This window comes from Onychomys torridus, chromosome 20 (assembly GCF_903995425.1).
Source record: "Onychomys torridus chromosome 20, mOncTor1.1, whole genome shotgun sequence".
Lineage (NCBI taxonomy): Eukaryota > Metazoa > Chordata > Mammalia > Rodentia > Cricetidae > Onychomys > Onychomys torridus.
This window is the reverse complement of record NC_050462.1, coordinates 12,730,992-12,755,342: the sequence shown is the minus strand read 5'-3', so window position 1 is coordinate 12,755,342 and position 24,351 is coordinate 12,730,992.

Genomic DNA, 24,351 nt, shown 5'->3' with positions numbered 1-24,351 from the left:
TCAAGCTTCTGCTCTACTGCCAACTGTAACCTCTCCTTTTCAGTGAAGGGCAACCCATCTTTCCAGCTGCTCAGTCCAGAACCATGAAGTTATCCATAAGTCCTCTTTCAAAATCCTTGCCAGTTTCTCTTGCAGCCAGTTCTAGAAGTTCTAGATGATCATTTCTCATCACTGTGAGCATTAGCTCTTAAGTTCTCATGCAGTGGATTCTTGTCTAGAGTGTTGTTGGAATTTCCTACCTAGTATCTTCACTCTATGTGAATCCCTCCATAGCCCAATCATCCTTTCTTTAGAAATAATGCATGGGTGTGCATGTATGTGTGCATGGGCACATTGGTGTGGGTATATGTGGAAAGCCAGAGGACAAGCCTTAGGTATCATTTTCAAGAATGCTATCTATCTACTTTGAGATAAAGTTCCTCATTGGTCTGGAACTCACTCCTTAGGGTAGACTGACAGGCCCTGGTGACTCCCCTGCCTCAATTTTGCTAGAATTGGAATTATAAGTATGTACCCCCATGCCTGACATTTTCTACATAGATTATGGGGACCAAATTTAGATCCTTCTGTTTACAAAGCAAGTTCTTTATCAGCTGAGCTATATCCCAACCCTGTAATTAATTCTTTATATACTTATCCAGAGAATTACTTTTATTATTGTTATTGTTATTGCTATTGATGATGATAAGGATCTGCCTAGAGCTTTGCACATGCCAGGCAAACACTGTGCCACTAAGTTACATATAACTGCCTCCCAAACAATGATACTTTTAAACATATTTTGACATTTCCCCCTGTTCTAAGAATTCTGTTTAACTTGGTAATTATAAGCTAGCTCACAAATTCTCTTCTTTCCCTTCTACCCTGGCCATGTCCCTCACTGTGCACCACCATGTTTAAGTACATCCAAACCTTTCTGCTCCTCAAATATACTAACCCATCTCTCTCTCTAAATTGTTTCTGCATGAAATGCACTTCCACCATATTCCATTGTGGATCATTCTCACACTTTCAGCAGGTCTCTGCACAAATGTCTCCTAATTGGAGGACCATACCCTAACCTAGAAGAATAAAATAGTATACTAAACCTTGCCCAGCCTGCTTCCTTTCCCTTTGTGACATTCACCACTTTCTGTTCTTACAGACTACTATAGAAGCTCCTCAAAGCCAGAGCATACATGGTAATGCCTGTCACATAGCATACATACAAGTTGAATTTTCAGAAAACTTACATTTTATATTTTAGTCTCCTGGTTAGCTAATCAAAAAAATGTCTACATTAGTTTTCTAGTCAAATAACCATAGGCCACAAACTTTATGAGTTAAGGGGATAGAAATTTATTCTCTCATAGCTTTGTAAATCTGAAATATCTTAAATCAAGGTCGGTTCTTTCTGGAGACACTGAGAGAAATCCACCTCATGTCATCTCCAGCTTCTGGTGGTGGCTGACAACACTTCCTGGTCCATGACTTGTAGACATATCACTCAAGTCTGAACATTAACATCACCTGGCTGCTACAGGTTCTCATTAATTACCATCTTAAGAAAATTTTCCTTGGCTATAGGGTCTACCATCCCTCACTTGGATTTATCTTGTTTCCACACCCCCAATTTAATTACCTCTGAAAAAGCACATTTTTTTGGTCACTTGCACAGTGTGAGCATTTTTTCACATGGGCCACCATACAAAACCACCATAACATGGCTGTGAGGAATGTACAAAGTAAAGATTCTTGATGCTCTCTGTACTATGTAATATAGCATTCAGAAGAGGGTTTTGTGCTAAGGCATTTCTTCTTCCCAGGTTGGGTTACCTGTCCCAGTCTTCTGAAGTATGTATCAGCACAGATTCTAATTTCCAGAGGATTCGTGGCTTTCCAAAACTCCAGGTCAATAGGAAGACTCTTCTTCCCTCTGTCTATCATAGTCAACGACTCATCAGTGTGTTGGCTACAACAGAGCTACAGGCAGAGCTAGGAGGCCTGAGGTCCCAGTCCTGATTACTCACAGAGGGTTGACAAAGGCCAGTTGCTTGATTTCCTCTGGGCATGATGATGAGGGAGGCTCCAGTTTGAACCTCTCTCAGGATATTGCCATTTTTCTATTTCTCTGTGTTAGATACAAGGAGATCATATTTTGTTGACTGACTGAAGATAGATATAGCACTCTTATCTCACTTCCTGTATTTGTTGATCAGTTGATCAATTGATTAAATCCTTATTTGAATAGAGTCCGTGAATGCCTGCTGTATATGGTACCAACTTGGTAGCTGACAGAAGATGCTGTCCCTCTTTACTCCAGTGATGACACAGATGCTCACCTCCTGGTCTAGGCTCCTGATTTGGAATCTAAGAATGTGTATTTAGGGATGGGAAGTGGAGCTAGCCAGTCATGACTTTTTCCCCCTGTTATGCGACTTGGTCATCACTCTTTCCTTTCTGGGTGTTTCAGTCCATGCAGTATTCCCTTTCTCTTTTTCGTGTTTGGGGATTGGAAATAAGCAAATGTGTCGTCCCCTTCTTTCTGGGCATATATTTAAATTGCTCTGGCTCTTCATACTCTTTCTGTGGAGGTTAGAAGATCCCCTTGGGATACTATTCACTCAAGACAATAGACCTGAATTCCTTCAGAGAAACCTGAGTCCCTTTTGATAGGACTATCATAAATCTTTTTTATAAATAATAATCATCATCATCTTCTTCTTCTTTTTCTTCTTCTTCTTCTTCTTCTTCTTCTTCTCCTTCTTCCCCCTCCTCCTCCTCCTCCTCCTCCTCCTCCTCCTCCTCCTCCTCCTCCTCCTCCTCCTCCTTCTCCCTCTCTCTCTTCTCTTTCTCTGCACATGTATGTCGGCTGGTGTACTTGCTCTCTCCTTTTATTTCACGGAGGGGAAGGTTTCTCTCTCTGAACCTGGAGCTCACCCTCTTGTCTGAATTAGCTGGCCAGCAAGCCCCCGTTGGCTGTCTCCCCAGCACTGGGACCACATGTGCTGCTGTGCTGGACTTTTACATGGGTGCTGGGGATCCAGACTCAGATCTTCATGACTGACAGCCAGCATCTTACTGACTGACCCATGTCCCCAGCCCTATATGATCACTTTTTGTGGCAAGAACATTGCTGCGTTTCCTTTGGCAACTCCCCTGGACCACACTATTTTAAAAGCTATTCCAGGGTTGGGAATTCAGCTCAGTGGTAGAGCACTTGCCTAGCAATCGCAAGGCCCTGGGTTCAGTCCTCAGCTAAAAAAAAAAAACCACTTCCAAATGTCTTATTTCAAGAAATCATTTGACATCTGTTTTATGGAGACCCTGAGAGTGAGGAGTGAAGCAGCTTGGCCGAGGCCACCAAGCTCTTGTTTGATTAGCAGAATGAGGTTCAAATGCAGGCTCAGATTCTATTTCTACCCAGCTGCACTGACTCCATCTTTTACTGATAGACTCCCAGGCTACTAAAGGAGACCTCCAGTCCAGGGTAGAAAGCTGCATGTTTCCACCAGCATCATGTTCTGAAGAAGTCTCCTCCTTGGCCTCTTCTAACATCCAATCCTGCCTCAACTCACAGGGGATTTTCCTTTTTGCAACATGATTCTTATCAGTCAGGCCCCCTTCACCTGGTGAAGGGCCCTTCTTTGTATCCTTTGAACATTGTCATTTTTTAAAACCTGAGTTTTTCAGGGAATTAATTGGTTTCTTTAGGATACATTATTTCTTTTTGATGGGATTTATTCACAATTGTATTTCAAAATTCTTTCTTTCTTCCCTTTTTTTTGAAGAGGGGACATCCCATATTCTTGAATAATCTCCCTTTCATTGTTATATAAGCTCAGCATCACTAACTAGAAAAAGATGAATTAAAAACATCTTAAAAGACATATTATGTCTTAAGCGCTATGATTAGCGTATAAGCCTAAGAATCTGGCTCCCTCTGCAGAAGGAGATGTGACAATGTCCAGCATGTACTGCTGGATCTATGTGTCTATCTATTTCATGTAGTGGCAATTAATGAGGCAATTCCACGTAGTTTATCTGGTAATTAAAAGAGGTTTATTTCAGGGGGTAACTTACAAACAATAAGGGGTTGATTACAGGATGCGGGAGAGATGGGGTGCAGTCCAATGTAGTTCTCTGGAGAATTCTGACTTGGTCTGCAATCCAAACTCCAGGACCACGAGGAGCTAAGAGAGCAAGCAAATATGCATCTCAGGTCTTAAGGGGTCTTTTTTCAGCCATGTCCCATGGGCAGGTCATAGGCAAGTGTGGCAGTTACTTATTGCCACACTAAGGGCAGTGCTTCAAGGTCAGAGCTGGAAAAGCTACCCACTACAAGTGTAAATATAATTTACTCACTATGTGTTCTACAATTGCCTTGGAGAACTGATGTGGGCTGAAATTTCATCATATATATATATATGTATTTCATAATCCTAATTAATTCTTCCTATAACCCAATGAGTTATGTTCTTAGGGTAGTCTCATGTTACAAGACAGTAGACATGCAGAGAGTTAGCTAAGCAAGTTGTCTCAGGATGCAGAACTTGGAAGTGACTAAGCTAGAGTTTGAAAGGAGATACTCTAGATTTCTACTTCCTATACTGCTCAGCTCTCTTGAGAAGCCTTTAGACAAAGAGAAAAGAAGAAAAACCAATAGATGAAGGATGACTGGAACTCATTTAAGAGGACATTGAGAACAAGAGCTTTACTAAAGGCTCTTTAGTTATAATTAGATGAAAAGGATGAGGGTCATGGCAGGCGCATGCCTTACTAATGGTACTGAAGGGTGGATAAGATGGCCGAGCAGGTGAGAGCATTTGCTATACAAGCCTGGCAAGTGATGTTCCATTCCCAGAAACTACTGTGAGAGGAGAGAACTAACTCTTGAAAGTCTTTAGACTGCATGCTCCATGGCGTGTGTGCACATAAATTAATAATAAAAAAATAAAAAGTTTTAAATCAAGGGAGCTGGGGAAATGGCTCAGTGCATATGAGCTCTTTCTTGTCTTACAGAAAGTCCCACAGCTTGGTTTCAAACACCCATGTCTGGTTGCTAATAATTGCCTGTAGTTCCAGGTTTCTGAAACCTCTGGCCTCTAGTTGTGTACCTGCATCCATGTGTACGCACCCGTGTAAACACACATACACATACGCACACAACTCTTAAGATAAATTTAAAAAATAACACTGTTATTGAAAAACAGTCAAACCCCAACGTGTTCAGGTCTCAGGAAGGGCCAGTTGCCGATAACGTGACCAGAGGAAGAAAGGATTGAGTTGGTCTCTAAAGAAAAATGGAGTAGCAAATGACAACAAGCCATGTCAACAGATGTCCCTTATAACTAATCAAACGTATTCAGTGGGGAACAATTGTTAGAGCACATTTTGACATCTTGGGCCATTTTCTTGCTCATAGACAGCTGCACTCTTAACAACATTGTTGCTGAAGAGGAAGGGAGGGCAGTGCATGTAACAGGTGAAAAATAAAGCCCTGTGAAAGGTGTGGAATTGCTCATCAAAATGAGTTTGGAGGTAATTCAAAGGAATACACATCTGTTCCAGCACTCACTATGAAGCACCTTGGAGGCAAAGCCAGGCAACTTGGAATAGACGAAGCTGTATTGTTAGCTGCCATGACCCCTCCCGCAGGCCCCATGGGTGGCTCCATGGAAATACCACTCCTCTTGTGATCTGCCTTGGCTTGTTCAGGGAGCATTAAGTCTCATTCTAAGGATTCTAAAAACCAGGATGGTGAGTGGGTGTGATTATTAACAACCAAACAGTCCCGTTCACTAGTATAAGGGTTGCAGGGTTGGGAATGTGGCTAATTTCCAGTTTGGTAATTATATTACAAAAAACCTTGTTGACTCCTCCCTCCTAGCTCCAGTTATATAAGCCATTTATAAGGTGATTTGCCACCATACCTGTGGCCAGAAAAATAGTACAGCCCACCAAAAAAATAATAGGAAAATAAGGAAGCATTTCAGAAAAGATAGTAGGCAAACCATCATGGCTAGCATGGATAGCTGATACCCACCCTCTAGTCTGTGGTATTAAGTTGAAAAGATAAGGAAGATGGTTACTAACACAACCAAAATATAATGTAGGTGAGTCCTTTTGTTCTTAGTTTTGCGTAATATAGTCAACCACCAAATTCTAGCAACAGTGTAGAGAATAGTTTAGAGCAATGAGCTGTGTGCTTTTGTCTCCTCTATCTACTGGCTGGTTCCTTTCAATCAGGAGATAATTAAGGTCTGCATCCTTTTTGCAACATTTTTATTTTTAAAAAGCAAAGGTGTTTTCTTTCATAGATTATTTCTTCATGAACTTTATATCTGGAAGAAAAAATTATAAGTACTTAAACAACATTTATTCTGATTTTAGCTCTGTATATGTATGTAGGTTTGTGGGTGGGCCTCCATGTGTGAGTGCAGGCACCCACAGAGTCCAGAACAGGTTATTGGATCCCCTGGAGCTGGAATCACAGGCACCCAAGTGGGTGCTAAGAACCAAACTCAGGTTTTTCTGTGAAAGAAGTATATACTCTTAACCTCTGAGCCATCTCTCCAGCCCCTGTAGATATGTTTTATTATCAAATGACTTGATAATTTGCATTTCTGAGTTCTACATGAAGTTATACAGAAGAAAAAAATCTATGTTCTCTGATCTCATATAATTTATGACCAATACAGTAAGACGTTTGCAGAATAGAAATGGTGAACTGTGTTTTTCAAAAGCCCCTTCTGGAGAGAGACAGACTGAGAGGGAGGGAGGGAGGGAGGGAGGGAGGGAGGGAGAGAGAGAGAGAGAGAGAGAGAGAGAGAGAGAGAGAGAGAGAGAGAGATGATAAATGCCACATTTGAGTGCATTGGGTAAACTCCACTCAGCTTTTATATCTCTAGGTTCCCTCTAAGCAAGATGTTTCAAAAAATAATTTTAAAAAATCTAATCAATGTCTGATGATTAGACAAATAATGTCAACCATTGAAGAATTCTTGTTTCTTAAGTGTATTTCACCACTGCTTCTTGAAAATATGTCACAGTCATCTTGGAAAATAATTTCTTTTAAAAACAGAGAAGGAAGGAAATTGCAATGTTCAATACCTGTTAAAGTCCCATAGGAAGCCACATAAATGCTCATCTATTTTCCTCTCAAGGTGGATCTTTTTCTTTCCCCCCTCACATTGATTTTATATTCATAGAAGTGATGAAAGCCACCTAACTTAAATTGACTTCATATATGGAAAAAGTTTATGTTTCTTTTTTGTTGTCTGGAGAAACTCCAGTGTTTTAGGCTGAACCATGGCCGTCTCAATTCATCAGACCATCTATAACTCAGAAGAGTCGGATTCATCACATTTTGCCAGTTTATTGGCCATGGAAAAGAAAAGTTTATTCATCTTGCTGGATTAGGTGATCTCTAAGGTCCTTTCCATCTCCAAGATTTTATTATTCTTTTCTATCCCAACAATAGACAAAGTACAGAAATTCATCACCTCTCTCTGGTGTAACAGAAACGGGCAGAATCACAAGTATTTTACCTCCGGAGTTGGGTCTTCCTTTGTATTTCACTGATAAAACACCTCGGATAGTGTTTATCTTTTTTGTCATTCAAAAGTGAAAATCATCAGTGTCTCTGGGTACCAGTGTGAAGGTTTTTGTGGGGAGTTACATTTGAAAGACTCATTTACTATCTTCTTATGCTTTATTCCTAGCTGATTAAGAAAAAATCTTTGGGCTATGCAAGATCTTACATAATATTCAGTTATATAAAACCAATGGAATCAAATAATTGTTTCATCTTGGGTATTCTAATAGTTTTTTTGTATGCCTGATAGCATTCATCTCATTATTTTATATTATTATTTTTTTTGTGTTCTCTTGCATTACCATGCTGTATTATAAATCCACCTGACTTCTCCACCGAGAGCAAGAGCCCTCAATGTTACACTCAAGATAGGTTATATAGTGCTAGGTACTTAGAAAGTTGGCATTTCATTAAGTGTCTCTTGGATGTTAAATACATTCAACTACTTCCAAATAACTGTTTACGTTGTGAAATAGGACCCCAAACCAAAAAAAAAAAATCTTCTGCAAAGACCATGCTGTAAACCATCAGTGAAGTACAGAGAACTCTGACTACTTGAAAACTGTTAAAGCAAGAGAGGACCAGAATATTTACATATGACATTCACTATTAGCTTTTCCTTGTTCCTCTTTCAAGGCAGATGTATAGACCAATTAAACAATCATGTTCACGTCTATCTAGTCTTTCTTGGTGTTCAAATCTAGTGGCACTGTCAATTTCTTGGGGGACTTCCATTTACATATAGAGTGGGTACCTTGGCAAAATGTTTAACCTACCTCCTTTGAAATGAAAAGATTGTAGAGCAACACTTCTCCAAGATTATTAATATAAGAACTTTCTTTCTTTAAGTATATTACTATGTAGAGGCCTTACTGTAAAATATTATAAATACGTTGTTGTTTAGATTGAGAGGGGAAATGTTTAAGTTTAGATATTAACACTAATACTGTGGCAAATGTCCCTGACTTTTAGTGATATCAGTGTTTTACTTAACATGAAGTTACTCCATTCCAAGTCAATATTGGGAGCTGAGTCTTTGTCCAGATGTTCATTCTGAGACTCCAGTAGATGGTGTATCTATCTGCTTCAACATCAGGTCATCTAGAGAACTCAAGGCTTGAGCAGAGCTAGAACATCAGAAAAGAAAGAATTACCTACATCAGGTCTTTTGGTTCAGAGTACATTTTGGCCCACACACAGATTCTATTGTACTTAACCACAAAGGGCTAGGAAATGCAGTCTTCCTCATACCCTGAATAAACACGAAAGGTGAGGTTGCTAAGTAGATGGCAGGGCTTTTCCTGAGACTTTTGAATGACTGTTTGTAGCAGGGGGCCCTCAAAAGATCTTTAGTTCAACACCATATTTAATATAAATTGTTAAATCATTAGCCTTAAAGTTACAACCAACAACACAATAACTTATGCCCAGATGAAGTTTATCTAGTACGCACCATTTTTGTTACAGGATGTTCCAGCCTTCTGGGCACCCCGGCACTGCATTTGGAGTTTGGAGCCATTGAAATAGCGAGACATTCACCGAAGCTCAAAAGAGAAAACTATAGCAGTCAGTAAACCACAAAAAGGACACACATTTATTTTATGAAAGATGAAACAAGGATGATCAATGCCTTTCTCCAGCTCAGCTGGGATGTGCTCGTCAGGCAACTCAGGAGCCCCAACCTTTGCCATGTGCCTACGAGTGCCCACCGAAGCACCATGAGCATTGGTTCTGAGGTTGCAGATAAATTTTTAACCAATAAAAGAATTCATAAATATAGAATTGGCCAACAATAGGCCTGTATTTCCTAAGAAGGTCAACATACTGGGCAATTAGGATGTTGGTACTATTTAATTTGTTGGCTTTTCCCAATCTGAATGTGCTTACAGCTTCAATGAAGGCTTTAAATGCTTATATAATGAGTACATGGGCTGGATAGAAGATATTTACTTTAAAATTTTACCATGATAAAGCTATTGGCTTTCTGTGTGGAAGATGAGGGTGTGTAAGGAAGAAAACACAATCAGTCATGCATTCAAAAGTCCCTCCTGGGAATCAAAACCTTGGAAGCCATGGGAAGAGTCAGGCAATAAGAGTTTATATTAAAGAAAACTTATTTTTCTATTTCCATCCATTTGCCTGCAAATTTCATGCTGTCTTTCTTTTCTCTGCTGAGTAGTACTCCGTTGTGTCTATGTACCACATTTTCTTAATCCATTCTTCAGTTGAAGGGCATCTAGATTGTTTCCAAGTTCTGGCTAGTACAAATAGTGCTGCTATGAACATAGTTGAACATGTGTTCTTGTGGTATGATTGAGGATTCCTTGGGTATATGCCCAAGAGTGGTATGGCTGGGTCTTGAGGTAGATTTTCCGAGAAACCACCATATTGATTTCCACAGTGGTTGCACAAGTTTGAATTCCCACCAGCAGTGGAGGAGTGTTCCCTTTGCTCTGCATCCTCTCCAACATTTACTGTCATTAGTGTTTTTGATCATAGCCATTCTGACAGGTGTAAGGTGGTATCTCAGAGTCATTTTGATTTGCATTTAGGATGATTAAGGATGCTGAGCATTTCTTTAAATGTCTTTCAGACATTTGTGATTCTTCTTTTGAGAATTCTCTGTTTAGCTGTTTAGCCCATTTTAATTAGATTGTTCAGTATTTTGATGTCTTTCTTGAGTTCTTTATATACTTTGGAGATCAGTCCTATGTCAGAATTGGGGTTTGGTGAAGGTCTTTTCCCATTCTGTAGGCTGTCTTTTTGTCTTATTGACCATGTCTTTTGCCTTACAAAAGCTTCTCAGTGTCAAGAGGTCCCATTTATTAATTGTTGTGCTTATTGTCTGTGCTGATCTAACTAGAAAATATCATCCTGTGTTAGGTAACCCAAACCCAGAAGGACAAACATGGTATGTACTCACTCATAATCTAGATATAAAGCAAAGAACAATCCCACTGCAACCCACAGAAACAGGGAGGCTATATATCAGGGGGGACCCTAGGATGACTGAGGTTTATAATAAGTTTTAGTTTTACTCAATTACTGGGCAAGTCTCAATCAAACATTTCACTATTAAGATAATAATTTATGCTGTATCAAACTGATAATAGAAAAATTAATTAATTAATTTAAAAAAGGAAAAAAGAGCTAAAACTGTCTGATTGCAATAATTAAATAAAGTATCCTCAGCCCTTAAAACCAACAACAAAAAAACCTTACTTTTCAAAGTTTGCTAAATGATTATCTCTTCTACTGGACATAGGGGATACTACCTCTGTCACCTCCAACATCTTTGGTAACAATCTTCAGTAGACAGTAAACAACACAGTAATAAAATTTACAGAGGGTACTCCGTTCAGTACTGTTCAGCATATCAGTGTCACAGTATGACTGTGACGTAAGATCCCACAGAGAAATTTAAAACAGGAGCGAAAAAAAAAGCAATGATGTAACTTAAAAAAGTTCATGCTACCAGTTCTCCGGCCAGCAGGTTTTAAGCAGCTGGGAAACATCTGTTAACTCTTTCAGGAGGTAGTTATTGAGAGTGTCCTATATTCTCATACTGAGCCTTGAATTGATCAAGAAGAGCAAGATAGCCCAAGCTGCCAAATCACCGAGTCTCTATTCCAGTGAGGGAGATAGAACATGGGAGTATATCGCCAATGATCTATAAGATAGGCTGGGAGGTGACATTGAACATGAAAGGTAAGTGGAAGCACTAGGGGTAAAACTAGTCTAGTGAAGAAAGTACAGAGGTAAATTCTAGAGGAAAAAAATAGTTGTGGAACAGCTGGGGAGATCTGTTGGTGGGACTGAGCTTTCGCTGCATAAGAATGAGAACCTGAGTCCAAATCCTCAACATCCACATAAAAAGCCTAGTGTAGCCACACATACCCATGACATTAATGCTGTGGGAAGCAGAGACTGGAGGATGGCTGGGGCTTGCCCACTGCCAGCCTAACTCCAGGTTCAGGGAGAGAGCATTAGAACAGGACATTGGGATTCTCCCCATGCTCTCGTTGTATACATGTACCCACATCCCCAGCACATATACAAACAGTGGTGGAAGGCATCATGAACAGAATATAGGGATGCCAGGGTTTAGTCGAGGTGGTGGTCTAAAGGATTGGGGATGACTTGTGGCATGTACAAGAGCAGACAGAGGTCATGTGACATGATGTTCTAGAAGAACTTGGATTTTCTTCCAGTTGTGGGACCGCACAGAAGAGGGTTCGAACATGGTGAAATGTGACTTGACTCACAGGACTGAGTTGACGTGGGCATGTGCTCAGCAATGGGTCTTATTAGAAGTAGAACAATGATTCTAGGGATAAAAGATGCTGGCCTGGATTAAAATCTGAAGAGGAAAAGTCGTAGAGGTAGTTGGGGTAGATTGGCAGGACGCAGGGAGGGCATGAAGGAACCAACTACTACTTCTGAATTCTTTTGAAGGAAAAGCAGAGGGGATTAAGCTACAGGAAAAGAATGAGGGAAGTTGAGAGCAGTAGAGTTTAAATGGTGAAACATTTGGGGCTAATTCTTAGACTACAGCTGAACCTAATGGATGCAAGCTCAAGGCCATTTTTTAAAATTGTCGTTCATACACCTTGAAATTGTCAGATCTTATGTAGTTTATAGACATTTTAAAATGCATATACCTGTGGAACCCACATCTGCATCAAGACAAAGGTCTCCACCACCCCAAGAAGCATCTCTGTACCCTCCTCATCAAGGACAATTATGTTCCATTTCAGCAATAGGTTATTTTCCCCTTTGTGAAAATTCATATTCACCAAATCATATATTGTACAGCTTTTGTGTCTTCTTACCGTTCTTACTCAGGGCACAGTTTCTGAGATTCATAAATTTTATAATACAGGAATTTTGTGTTTTCAGAATTTTTAATTGTATTTATTTAAGTGTGTGTGTGTGTGTGTGTGTGTGTGTGTGTGTGTGTGTGTGTGTGTGTTAGAGAAACAAGGCACATGCCACTGTGTGTATGAAGAAGATCAGTGGATAACCTGAGGGAACCACTTCACTCTCTCCACCATGTGGATTCTGGGATTTGAACTCAGGTCATCAGGCTTGGCAGCAAGTTCCTTTCCTGGCTGAACTATCACGCTCCTTTTCATCCCACAGCAGCAGTATTCTTGTGACTCTATCAAAATTTGCTTGTTATGATGTTGTTGAGTACTAGATTATTTTTATTTAGGAATTCTTTGAATAAGGCTGCTATGCATTCTTAAATAATTTCTATTGTGTACCTGTCTATGTGTGTCAGTTCTTAAGTCAGATCTGAGAGTGGGACAAGTAATGCACAAGGCATGTGTCTAAATTTTCAGAAACTTTCAGAATAGTTTCCACAGTAGCTGTGGATCCCGTTGTCATCAGCCAGCAATGTGAGAGTGTTTCAGCTGCTCTGCTGGCTGGAAAGATCTGGTGTGCAAAATTCTCAATGTATACATTTCAGTGATTGTGGACAGCATTTCCCTGTGACTTTAGTTGGAATATTTGATGACTAATGAATACTTGTTATATCCTAGTTGCTAGTTTATATACTTAACTTTAAATAATCCCCATTGAAGACTTTTGCCAATTTTTATTGGGGTACTTATTTTTGTTAGTATGTGCATATGTATGTATTTTGGGTTTTTGAGACAGGGTTTCTCTGTAATTTTGGTGTCCGGCCTGAATCTTGCTCTGTAGACCAGGTTGGCCTCAAACTCACAGAGTTCCACCTGGCTCTGTCTCCCGAGTGCTGGGATTAAAGGAGTGCACCACCACCACCCGGTACTTGTTAGTATTTATTAATGATCTTACTTCTATGATTATGAGGATGCTGGCATGTATTAATAATATTTTGGTCTAGTGTTGCTGTTAGTATAACACTAGCTTCTCATTTGTTCATTAATTTTTTGATGTATCCTTTGAAATAGGTTTTGATTATGATAATTATACTGATTTTTAAATTTATATTTCATTTTAAAATTTCATTGTTAATGCTTTCTTGTTTCTTAGAAACTTCGAAGTCACAAAACATTTATCTTTCTCTTTGAAACTTTATATTTTTTTCTTTCTTTTATTATTGTATTTGTGTTTTAATTTTACACATCAGCCATGGGTTCCCCTGTCCTCCCCCCTCCCGCCCCCACCAACACCTTTCCCCCATCCCCTCCCCTCATTTCCCATCTCCTTCAAGGCCAAGACTCCCCTGAGGATTCATTTAAACCTGGTGGATTCAGTGCAGGCAGGTCCAGTCCCCTCCTTCCAGGCTGAGCAAAGTGTCGCTGTGTAAGCCCAAGGTTCCAAACAGCCAGCTCATGCATTAAGGACAGGTCCTGGTCCCACAGCCTGGAAGCCTCCCAAACAGTTCAAGCTATTCAATTGTCTCACTTATCCAGAGGGCCTGATCTAGCTGGGGGCTCCACAGCTGTTGGTTCATAATTCATGTGCTTTCTTGCAATTGGCTGTTTGTCCCTGTGCTTTTTCCAATTCACGCTCTTACAGTCCCTCCTCTTTCTTGACAGTTGGACACCTGGAGCTCCACCTGGGGCCTGGCTGAGGATCTCTGAATCCACTTCCATCAGTTATTGGATGAGAGTTCCAGCACGACTGTTAGGGTGTTTGGCCATCTGATCACCAGACTAGGTCAGATCAGGCTTTCTCTCAACCATTGCCAGCAGTCTATGGAGGATGTATCATTGTGGATTTCTGGGGACCTCTCCAGCACTCTGCCAATTCCTGTTCTCATGTGGTCTTCATTTATCATGGTCTGTTATTCCTTGTTCTCCCTTTCTGTTATTGATCCATCTGGGATCTCCTGCTCCCCTAAGCTCTCTTTCCCTCAAACCTTGCACTTCATTACTCCCACTGTCGTCCATGTTGTTCATGTAGATCTCATCCATTTCTCTGTCATTGGGTGATCCCTGTGTCTTTCCTAGGGTCCCGTTTTCTAGGTAGCCTCCCTGGAGTTGTATAGCAGTCTAGTCACCTTTGTTTTACCTCTAGTATCCTCCTATGAGTGAGTACATACCATTTTTGCCCTTCTGAGTCTGGGTTACCTCACTCAGGATGATTTTTCTCTAGATCCATCCATTTGCCTGCAAACCTCATGATGTCATTGTTTTTCTCTGCTGAGTAGTACTCCATTGTGTATATGTACCATATTTTCTTTATCTATTCTTCAGTTGAAGGGCATCTAGGTTGTTTCCAGGTTTTGGCTATTACAAACAATGCTAATAAGAACATAGCTGAGCAAATGCCCTTGTGGTATGATTGAGCATTCCTTGGGTATATGCCCAAGAGTGCTACAGCTGGGTCTTGGGGGAGATTGATTCCCAATTTTTTAAGGAAGTGCCATATTGATTTCCAAAGTGGCTGTACAAGCTTTCATTCCCACCAGCAGTGGAGGAGAGTTCCCCTTGCTCCACATCCTCTCCAGCATAAGCTGTCTTCTGTGTTTTTGATCTGAGCTACTCTGACAGGTGTAAGGTAATTTCTCAGAGCTGTTTGATTTGCATTTCCCGGATAATTAGGGATGTTGAGCAATTCCTTAATTGTCTTTCAGCCATTTGAACTTCCTCTGTTGAGAATTCTCTGTTTAGTTCTATAGCCCATTTCTTAATTGGGCTGTTGGGCATTTTGATGTCTAATTTCTTATGTTCTTTATATATTCTGAATATCAGCCCTCTGTCAGATGTGGGGTTCGTGAAGACCTTTTCCTATTCTATAGGCTGACGCTTTGTCTTGTTGAACGTGTCCTTTGCTCTACAAAAGCTTCTCAGTTTCAACAGGTCCCATTGATTGATTGTTTCAGTGTCTGTGCTACTGGTGTTATATTTAGAAAGTGATCTCTGGTGCCAATGCGTTCAAGAGTACTTCCTACTTTCTCTTCTATCAGATTCAGAGTAACTGGATTTATGTTGAGGTCTTTGATCCACTTGGACTTAAGTTTTGTGCACGGTGACAGATATGGATCTATTTGCAGCCTTCTACACATTGACATCCAGTTATGCCAGCATCATTTGTCGAAGATGCTTTCTTTTTTCCATTGTATATTTTTGACTTCTTTGTCAAAAATTATATGTTCATAGGTGTGCGGGTTAATGTCAGGTTCTTCAATTCGATTCCATTGGTCCACATGTTGGTTTTTATGTCAGTACCAAGCTGTTTGTATTACGGTAGCTTAGCTCTATAGTAGAGCTTGAGGTCGGGGATCATGATGCCTCCAGAGGTTGTTTTATTGTACAGGATTCTTTTGGCTATCCTGTGTCATTTGTTTTTCCATATGAAGTTGAGTATTATTCTTTCCAGATCTGTGAAGAATTGTGTTGGTAATTTGATGGGGATTGCATTGAATCTGTAGATTGCTTTTGGTAAGATCGCCATTTTTACTATGTTAATCCTGCCTATCCATGAGCATGGGTGCTCTTTCCATTTTCTGACATCTTCTTCAATTTCTTTTTTCAGGGATTTAAAGTTCTTGTCATATAGGTCCTTCACATGCTTAGTTAGCATAACCCCAAGGTATTTTATATCATTTGTGGCTATTGTAAAGGGTGATGTATCTCTGATTTCCTTCTCAGCCTGTTTGTCTATTGTATATAGGAGGGCTACTGATTCTTTTGAGTTGATCTTGTATCCTGCTATGTTGCTGAAGGTTTTTATTAGCTGTATCAGTTTCTTGGTTGAATTTTTGGGGTCACTCATGTATACTATCATGTCATCTGCAAATAGGGAAAGCTTGACTTCTTCCGTTCCAATTTGTATCCCCTTAATCTCTTTATGTTGTCTTATAGCTCTGGCTAGAACTTCAAGTACTATATTGAATAAGTATGTGGAGAGGGACAACCTTGCCTTGTTCCTGATTTTAGTGGTATTGCTTTGAGTTTCTCTCCATTTAATTTGATGTTGGCTGTTGGCTTGCTGTAGATTGCCTTTATTATGTTTAGGTATGTTCCCTGTATTCCTGATCACTCCAAGACCTTTATCATGAAGAGGTGTTGGATTTTGTCAAATGCCTTTTCTGCGTGTAGTGAGATGATCATGTTTTTTTTCTTTTCTTTGTGTTTGTTTATATGGTATATTACATTGACGGACTTTCGTATGTTGAATCACCCTTGCATCCCTGGGATGAAGCCTACTTGATCATGGTGGATAATTATTTTGATATGTTCTTGGAGTCTGTTTGCCAGTATTTTATTGAGTATTTTTGCATCAATGTTCATGAGGGAGATTGGTCTGTAGTTCAATTTCTTTGTTGCATCTTTGTTTGGTTTAGGAATCAGGGTAACTGTAGCATCATAGAAGGAGTTTGGTAATATTCCTTCTGCTTCTATTGTGTGGAACAATTTAAAGAGTATTGGTATTAAGTCTTCTTGAAGATCTGGTAGAATTCTCCAGTGAAACCATCTGGTCCTGGGCTTTTTTTTTTTTTTGGTTGGGAGACTTTTAATGACTGATTCTATTTCCTTAGGGGTTATTGGACTATTTAAATGGTTTATCTGGTCTTGATTTAACTTAGGTATGTGGTACCTATCCAGAAGATTATCCATTTCTTTTAGATTTTCCAGTTTTGTGGAGTAGAGGATTTTGAAGTATGACCTGATGATTCTCTGGATTTCCTCATTGTCTGTTGTTATGTCCCCCTTTTCATTCTGATTTTGTGAATTTGGATGCTCTCTCTCTGTCTTTTGGTTAGTTTGGATAAGGGCTTGTCTATCTTGTTGATCTCAAAGAACCAACTCTTTGTTTCATTAATCCTTTGTATTGTTTTCTTTATTTCTATTTTATTGATTTCAGCTCTCAATTTGATAATTTCCTGGCATCTGTTCCTCCTGGGAGACTTTGCTTCTTCTTGTTCAAGGGCTTTCAGGTGTGCTGTCAAGTCACTAGCATGAGATTTCTCCAGCTTCTTTATGTGGGCATTTAGTGCTATGAATTTCCTTCTTAGCACTGCTTTCATAGTGTCCCATAAGTTTGGATATGTGGTGTATTCATTTTCATTGATTTCTAGGAAGTCTTTAATTTCTTTCTTTATTTCATCCTTAACCCATTGGTGATTCAATTGAGCATTATTCAGTTTCCATGAGATTGTAGGATTTCTGTAATTTTTTTTTTTTTTGTTGTTGTTGTTGAAATCTAACTTTAAACCATAGTGGTCTGATAGAACACAGGAGATTATTCCAATTCTTTTGTATCTGTTGAGATTTGCTTTGTGGCCAAGTATGTGGTTGATTTTAGAGAAGGTTCCATGGGGTGCTGAGAAGAAGGTATATTCTTTTTTGTTTGGGTGGAATGTTCTGTAGATATCAATTAAGTCCATTTGAGCCATAACATCAGTTAAGACCATTATGTCTCTGTTAAGTTTCAATTTGGCCGATCTGTCCAGAGGTGAAAGTGGGGTGTTGAAGTCTCCCACTATTAATGTGTCGGGTTTTACATGTGATTTAAGCTTTAGTCATGTTTCTTTTACATATGTGGGTGCCCTTGTGTTTTGGGCTTAAATGTTCAGAATTGAGGCTTCATCTTGGTGGATCTTTCTTGCAATGAGTATGTAATGTCCTTCATCATCTCTTTTGATTGATTTTAGTTTGAAGTCTATTTTGCTGGATATTAAGATGGCTACACCAGCTTGCTTCTTAAGACCATTTGATTGGAAAGAAGAGGTGTCTGTCTTTGAATTTGAGGTGTGTTTCTTGTATGCAGCAGAAAGATGGGTCTTGTTTTCATATCCATTCTATTAGTCTTTTTATAGGTGAATTAAGTCCATTGATATTAAGGGATATTAATGACCAGTGATTGTTTGTTCCTGTTATTATTTTTATTTTTTGGTAGTAATGTGTGTGTACTTCTCTTCTTTGGGGTTTACTGCTGTGGTGTTATCTATTGCCTGTGTTTTCATGGGTGTATCTGCCTTCCTTCGGTTGGAATTTTCCTTCTAGTGCTTTCTGTAGGGCTGGGTTTGTGGATAAGTATTGTTTAAATCTGGTTTTGTCTTGGAAGGTCTTGTTCACTCCATCTATGATGATTGAAAGTTTTGCTAGGTATATTAGTCTAGTCTGGCATCCATGGTCTCTTAGTGTCTGCATTATATCTGTCCAGGTCCTTCTGGCTTTCAAAGTCTCCATTGAGAAATCAGGTGTTATTCTGATGGGTTTGCCGTTATAAGTCACTTGGCCTTTTTCCTTTGCTGCCCTTAATATTCTTTCTTTATTCTGTAGGTTTAGTTGTTTAATTATAATGTGGCGAGGGGACTCTTTGGGGGTTCTAGTCTGTTTGGTGTTCTATAGGCTTCTTGTATCTTCATAGGCATTTCCTTCTTTAAGTTGGTAAAGTTTTCTTCTATGATCTTGTTAAATATATTTTCTGTGCCTTTGAGTTGGTATTCTTCTCCTTCCTCTATCCCTATTATTCATAGTTTTGGTCTTTTCATGGTGTCCCAAATTTCTTGGACATTTTGGGTCATGACTTTGTTGGTTTTAGTGTTTTCTTTGACTGATGAATCTATTTCTTCTAATGTATCTTCAACACCAGAGATCCTCTATTCCATCTCTTGCATTCTGTTGGTTATACTTGCATCTGAAGTTCCTGTTTGTTTACTCAGATTTTCTATTTCCAGCATTCCTTCTGCTAGTGTCTTCTTCATTTTTTCTATTTCCCTCTTCAGGTCTTGGACTGTTTCTCTTGCTTTTTCATGATTTTCTTTCAGGGACTTATTGTTTTCTTCTACTTTAATTGTCCTTTCCTCTAGTTTTTTATAGCGTTCTTCCCATTTTTTGTTTGTCTGTTCCTCTTCATTTTTTATTTCTTCTATATAAGGCTCTAGCTTCTTCATGTTGTTACTTATAAGGTTGTTTTCTTCTTCTTCTTCCATTCTGTGATATTCAGGTCTAGCTGTTGAAGAAGGTCTAGTTTCTGGTGATGCTGTATTGCTCTTTCTTTTGTTGTATGTACTTCTGCCTTGGCGTCTGCCCATCTCCTCTTGGGTTCATTATTGGTCTTATCAGTGTACTTGGTCCAGACAGAGCTGACAGATTTATGGAGCCTCTCTCTGGTCCAGATGGGAGCTCTGGTCCAGATGAGAGTGCTGGCTGGATAGGAGCTGGGGGGCTGGACTCTGAGTCTCAGGAAGTCCTTGGGGTCTCCTTATCTTGTCCAGATGGGAGCGCCTCTTGTCCAGATGGGAGTTCTAGGGCAGGATGGAAGCTCTGGTCCAGATGGGAGATCTGTGGCAGGATGGAATGCTGGACACTGGTCTCTAAGTCTCTGGAAGTGGCTGGGGTCTCCAGCAGATGGGTGTGGGGGCAAGGCGTTGAGGTTGTAGTGTCCACCAGAGGGTCTCTCTCGTCCAGGTGGGAGTTCAGGGGCAGGATGGGAGGTGGGGGCTGGTCCCTGAGTCTCAGGAAGTGGCTGGGTTCTCGGGCAAATGGGTGTGGGGGCAGTGTGTGGAGACTGCAGGGTCTGCCAGCAGTCTTGGAAAAGGGGAGCCTTCCTGCAGGGCCTGCTGAATGGCCAGAAACTGGGGCCAAGTTGGGCAGGTCCTCCTGGAATGGCTGGTGCCCAGCAGTGGGACCCAGTAGTGGTTGCATCGCTGACTACAACCCCAGGCACTCACCTCTGGTCCAGATGGGAGTTCTAGGGCAGGATGGAAGCTGGGGGCTGGTTTCTAAGTCTCAGGAAGTAGCTGGGGTCTCGGGCAGATGGGTGTGGGGGCAGGACGTGGAGGTTGTAGGGTTCACCAGAGGGTCCTGGAGAGGGGGAACCTTCCCGGTGGGGATGGGGGGTCCTGCCCTATGGCCAAAACCTGGGGCCCATTTGGGCAGGTCTTCCCTGGAGTGGCTGGTGCCCTGGACTGTGACCCAGGTGCGGGCCTCTCTGGGTGTGACCCCAGGCACTCACCTCTGGTCCAGGTGGGAGTTCCAGGGCAGGATGGAAGCTTGGGGCTGGTCTCTGATTCTCTGGAAGTGGCTGGGGTTTCAGGCAAATGGGTGTAGGGGCAGGGTGTGGAGACTGCAGGGTCTGCCTGTAGTCTTGGAAAAGGGGAGCCTTCCCGCAGGGCCCGCCGAATGCGAAACTTTATATTTTTATCTCTTGCCTTCATTTCAATGTCCATTTGTAGATGTTAACAATTCTGTTGGAATTTTGGTAGATGCATTAAGATTCACACTCTCCTCCGTACAGTCAGCTCGTTTCAGAGCACTATATACTGAAAAGGCTCATTTTTCATCAGAACATTCTCATTGCTGTGTTAAACACACAGTATAGGCTGTTTCTGGATTCTCTAATCTGTGATGTGGATCTGTTTGTGCCCATATGTACACCCACATCATATTATCATTACCACCATAGAGTGATTCTTAAAGTCAGAAGCCTTTTCAACTTTTTTCTATTAATATGTTATTCTGATATTTTTTAGGCAGAGTCTCATTTGTGCCTTAGATTTACCTGGTCTCCTTTTATAGATGTCACTATATATGAAATAAAGGCAGTCCTGCTGCTAAGGTCTCTCACATGCTGGCAGGGTAAGCCACTGTATCTTTTTCTTTTTGGTGATAGCTTTACTATTCTAATTCTTTTGTGTTTACATGTTGTCATTTTAGAATCAATTGTCAATATCTATAGAAAGGTTTATTGGCATTTTGAATTTAAGGAGACAACTTTTAAACATGGGTATGTAAATCTCTTATCTCAGTATTTCTTAGTTTTTCTCAGCTTAATTTGATAGTGTATTGTATTGATATTGTTAGATTTTTCCTAGTGTTTTATGTTTTTGATACTACTTTATTTAGTGTTTAGAAATTTATTTTATATACATGAATATCTGTGTATATCATTCTATATATGCATATGTATAAAATACATACATGTATACATATATAATACATACATATATATGAACATATATTCTGAAATCTTGCTAAATGCACTTATTCTAATGGACAGTTTTTAAGGTATTTGGAAATGGCTGCATGCAAATGGCAAACCCAAAATGGAACAAAAACAGTTTCTGACTTATATGTAAAAGGATTTGTCCTTTTGTTTGGTCTTATTGGCAGTATAATATTGGATATGAAGGGAGAGCTATTGCTCTTGATGATAGATTAAATTCTCCCAGTGCCTTACTGTACAATATGTTCTCAACAGTAGGCTTTCTGTAGACCATTTTTAATGGGTTGAGAAAATTTCTTTGCATTGTTTTGACAGTAATAGTTAATTATGAGTAAGGACTATCTTGGTTACTTTTCCCTGGCTATGATAAGACACCATGACCAAGGCAACTTATAAAAGAAAGTGTTTAATTTCAGCTTACAGGTTCAGAAGAATAGACTCCATGACCATTGTGACAGGGAGCATGGCAGCCCAAGTCATCCATTTCCTGTTTGTTCTTGGTCTCTTTGTTTCTGCCTCTCTGTGTCTCTATCTCTCTGTGTGTCTCTATCTCTCTCTGTGTGTCTTTATCTCTCTCTGTGTCTCTGTCTCTCTCTGTGTCTCTGTCTCTCTCTGTGTCTCTGTCTCTCTGTGTCTCTGTCTCTGTGTCTCTGTCTCTCTGTGTCTCTGTATCTCTCTCTGTGTCTCTGTCTCTCTGTGTCTCTATCTCTCTCTGTGTCTCTGTCTCTCTCTGTGTCTCTGTCTCTCTCTGTGTCTCTGTCTCTCTCTGTGTGTCTTTATCTCTCTCTGTGTCTCTGTCTCTCTGTGTCTCTGTCTCTCTATCTCTCTCTGTGTCTCTGTCTCTCTCTGTGTCTCTGTCTCTCTCTGTGTCTCTGTCTCTCTCTGTGTCTCTGTCTCTCTGTGTCTCTGTCTCTCTCTGTGTGTCTTTATCTCTCTCTGTGTCTCTGTCTCTCTGTGTCTCTGTCTCTCTGTGTCTCTATCTCTCTCTGTGTCTCTGTCTCTCTCTTTCCTTGGCATCCTTCTGTGGACCAGCTGCAAATTTGAGATACTGCTCTAGCACCATGCCTGCTTGCCTGCTTCCCGATTTCTCCAATGATGGTCATGGACTCTGAAACCATAAGCAAGCTTCTAATTAAATGCTTTCTTTTATAAGTTGCCTCGGCTCAAGTCTTTTGAAACTTTAAAACTCCCACTGAAACACCTTCTCCAATTAGGCCACACTTCCTAATCTTCCCCAAAGAATTCCATCAACTGGGGACCAAGCATTTAAACCTATGAGCCTATGGGATCCATTCTCTTCAAACCACCAAGCTGTATCCAATAATTATCTTTTCAGTTATTTAGTTGATTATCTGACTTTTCCTTTTAATTTCCTCACCATGGAAAATCATATTTTTTAAGCCCAGGTGAATCAGTTTGGACTGCAGTGACAAACTTTCTGAGTCAGATGCTTCTATAGCTCTGAATATGGATGTCTGCTACCCCAGCAGAGAAAGACCTGTACTTCCATTTGAATGGAAGCCTTCATGTGACATACAGGCTAGGAAATGCCATCACACACAGATGGTGTCTGTGGAGCTCTTGGATGTTTCATTTCTATTCTGTCCAGGACCATAGGCTCGATGTTCAATGCCAGCCAATGTTTTTCATTGTAAACATATGCCTACATATGGATGGATGTACACAGAAACAGTGCACACACATATGTATTCATAACTATACTTTAATATTACAGTAGTTTATTGGAGAACTATTGGAACCATTTGTTTTGTTTTGCATGAAGGTAGGCAACTTAGAAGCATTTAACTGAATGAACTTTTTCATAAGGAATCTAACTACCATATAGATTATAAGGAGTCTTTACATTATGGTCTAAAGCCTATTCTCTATTGTGCTATTGTGGAGGGATATAGTTATATGAAGGGGTTCATATGTGCATGAGTGTGTGGAGCCCAGAGGTCCATATTGTGTGTCTCTCTCAGTGTACTCAAACTCACTGATTTGGGAAGACTAGCTGGCCAGAATTCCACAGATGTTTTGTACCCACCCCCACAGCACTGGGGCTACGAGTGTACTCCAAGATGCCTGACTTCTTAATGTGGCATCTGGAGGTTGACCTGAAGTTTCTATGCTCGCATGGCCAACCTCATTACCAGTTGAACTATTCTGTTGGATCCAAAGGCCGTTTTCATTCAAAAATCATGGCACTCTAATGCTTCCTATTTTATCCTTACATTTACTTTAGTATTTTTTATAAATAGAATTTGATCAACACTTATTTGTGAACTTGTCTTTTAATTTGCAAGTGAGCAAAATGTTAATATTGTTAAAATATTATGAGGATTATCCAAATTCCAAATGCTTTATCGTTCCCTAATAAATCTGTTGTGTTCAACACTACTTATCAAACCAGAAAAGTATAAGAATTTTAATGAGGCAACCAGGAAACACTGAATAGATATTTAACGATATTAGGGAATTATTATTAATTTCTAAGTGTATGAGTTTTCTTAATAGTCCTGTTTAGTACTATATGATAGAATATATGCAGAAGCAATAAAACACTTTCTGGGATTTGTTTAAAATAGTCTGGGGGCAGAGGAGAAGGCAGATAGGTGTGTAGGTAGAATAAGATATCATGAGTAATTACAGCCATTTGGGCCATTGCGATTAGTAACTTATAAGCTACTGAAACTGTGTGGTCATGTTTATGTTCACACACATATGCTCACACAAATGTGCACTGTGTAACAAACTTGTGCTAGGCACAAGGAAGCAGGAATTGAGGAATTATCTGACCTCAGAGTTTACTTCATCTGGTTGAAGAAGTTAAAACAAAACATGATGAAGTAACTTAGTAGATGATTTATTACCATTTGGTA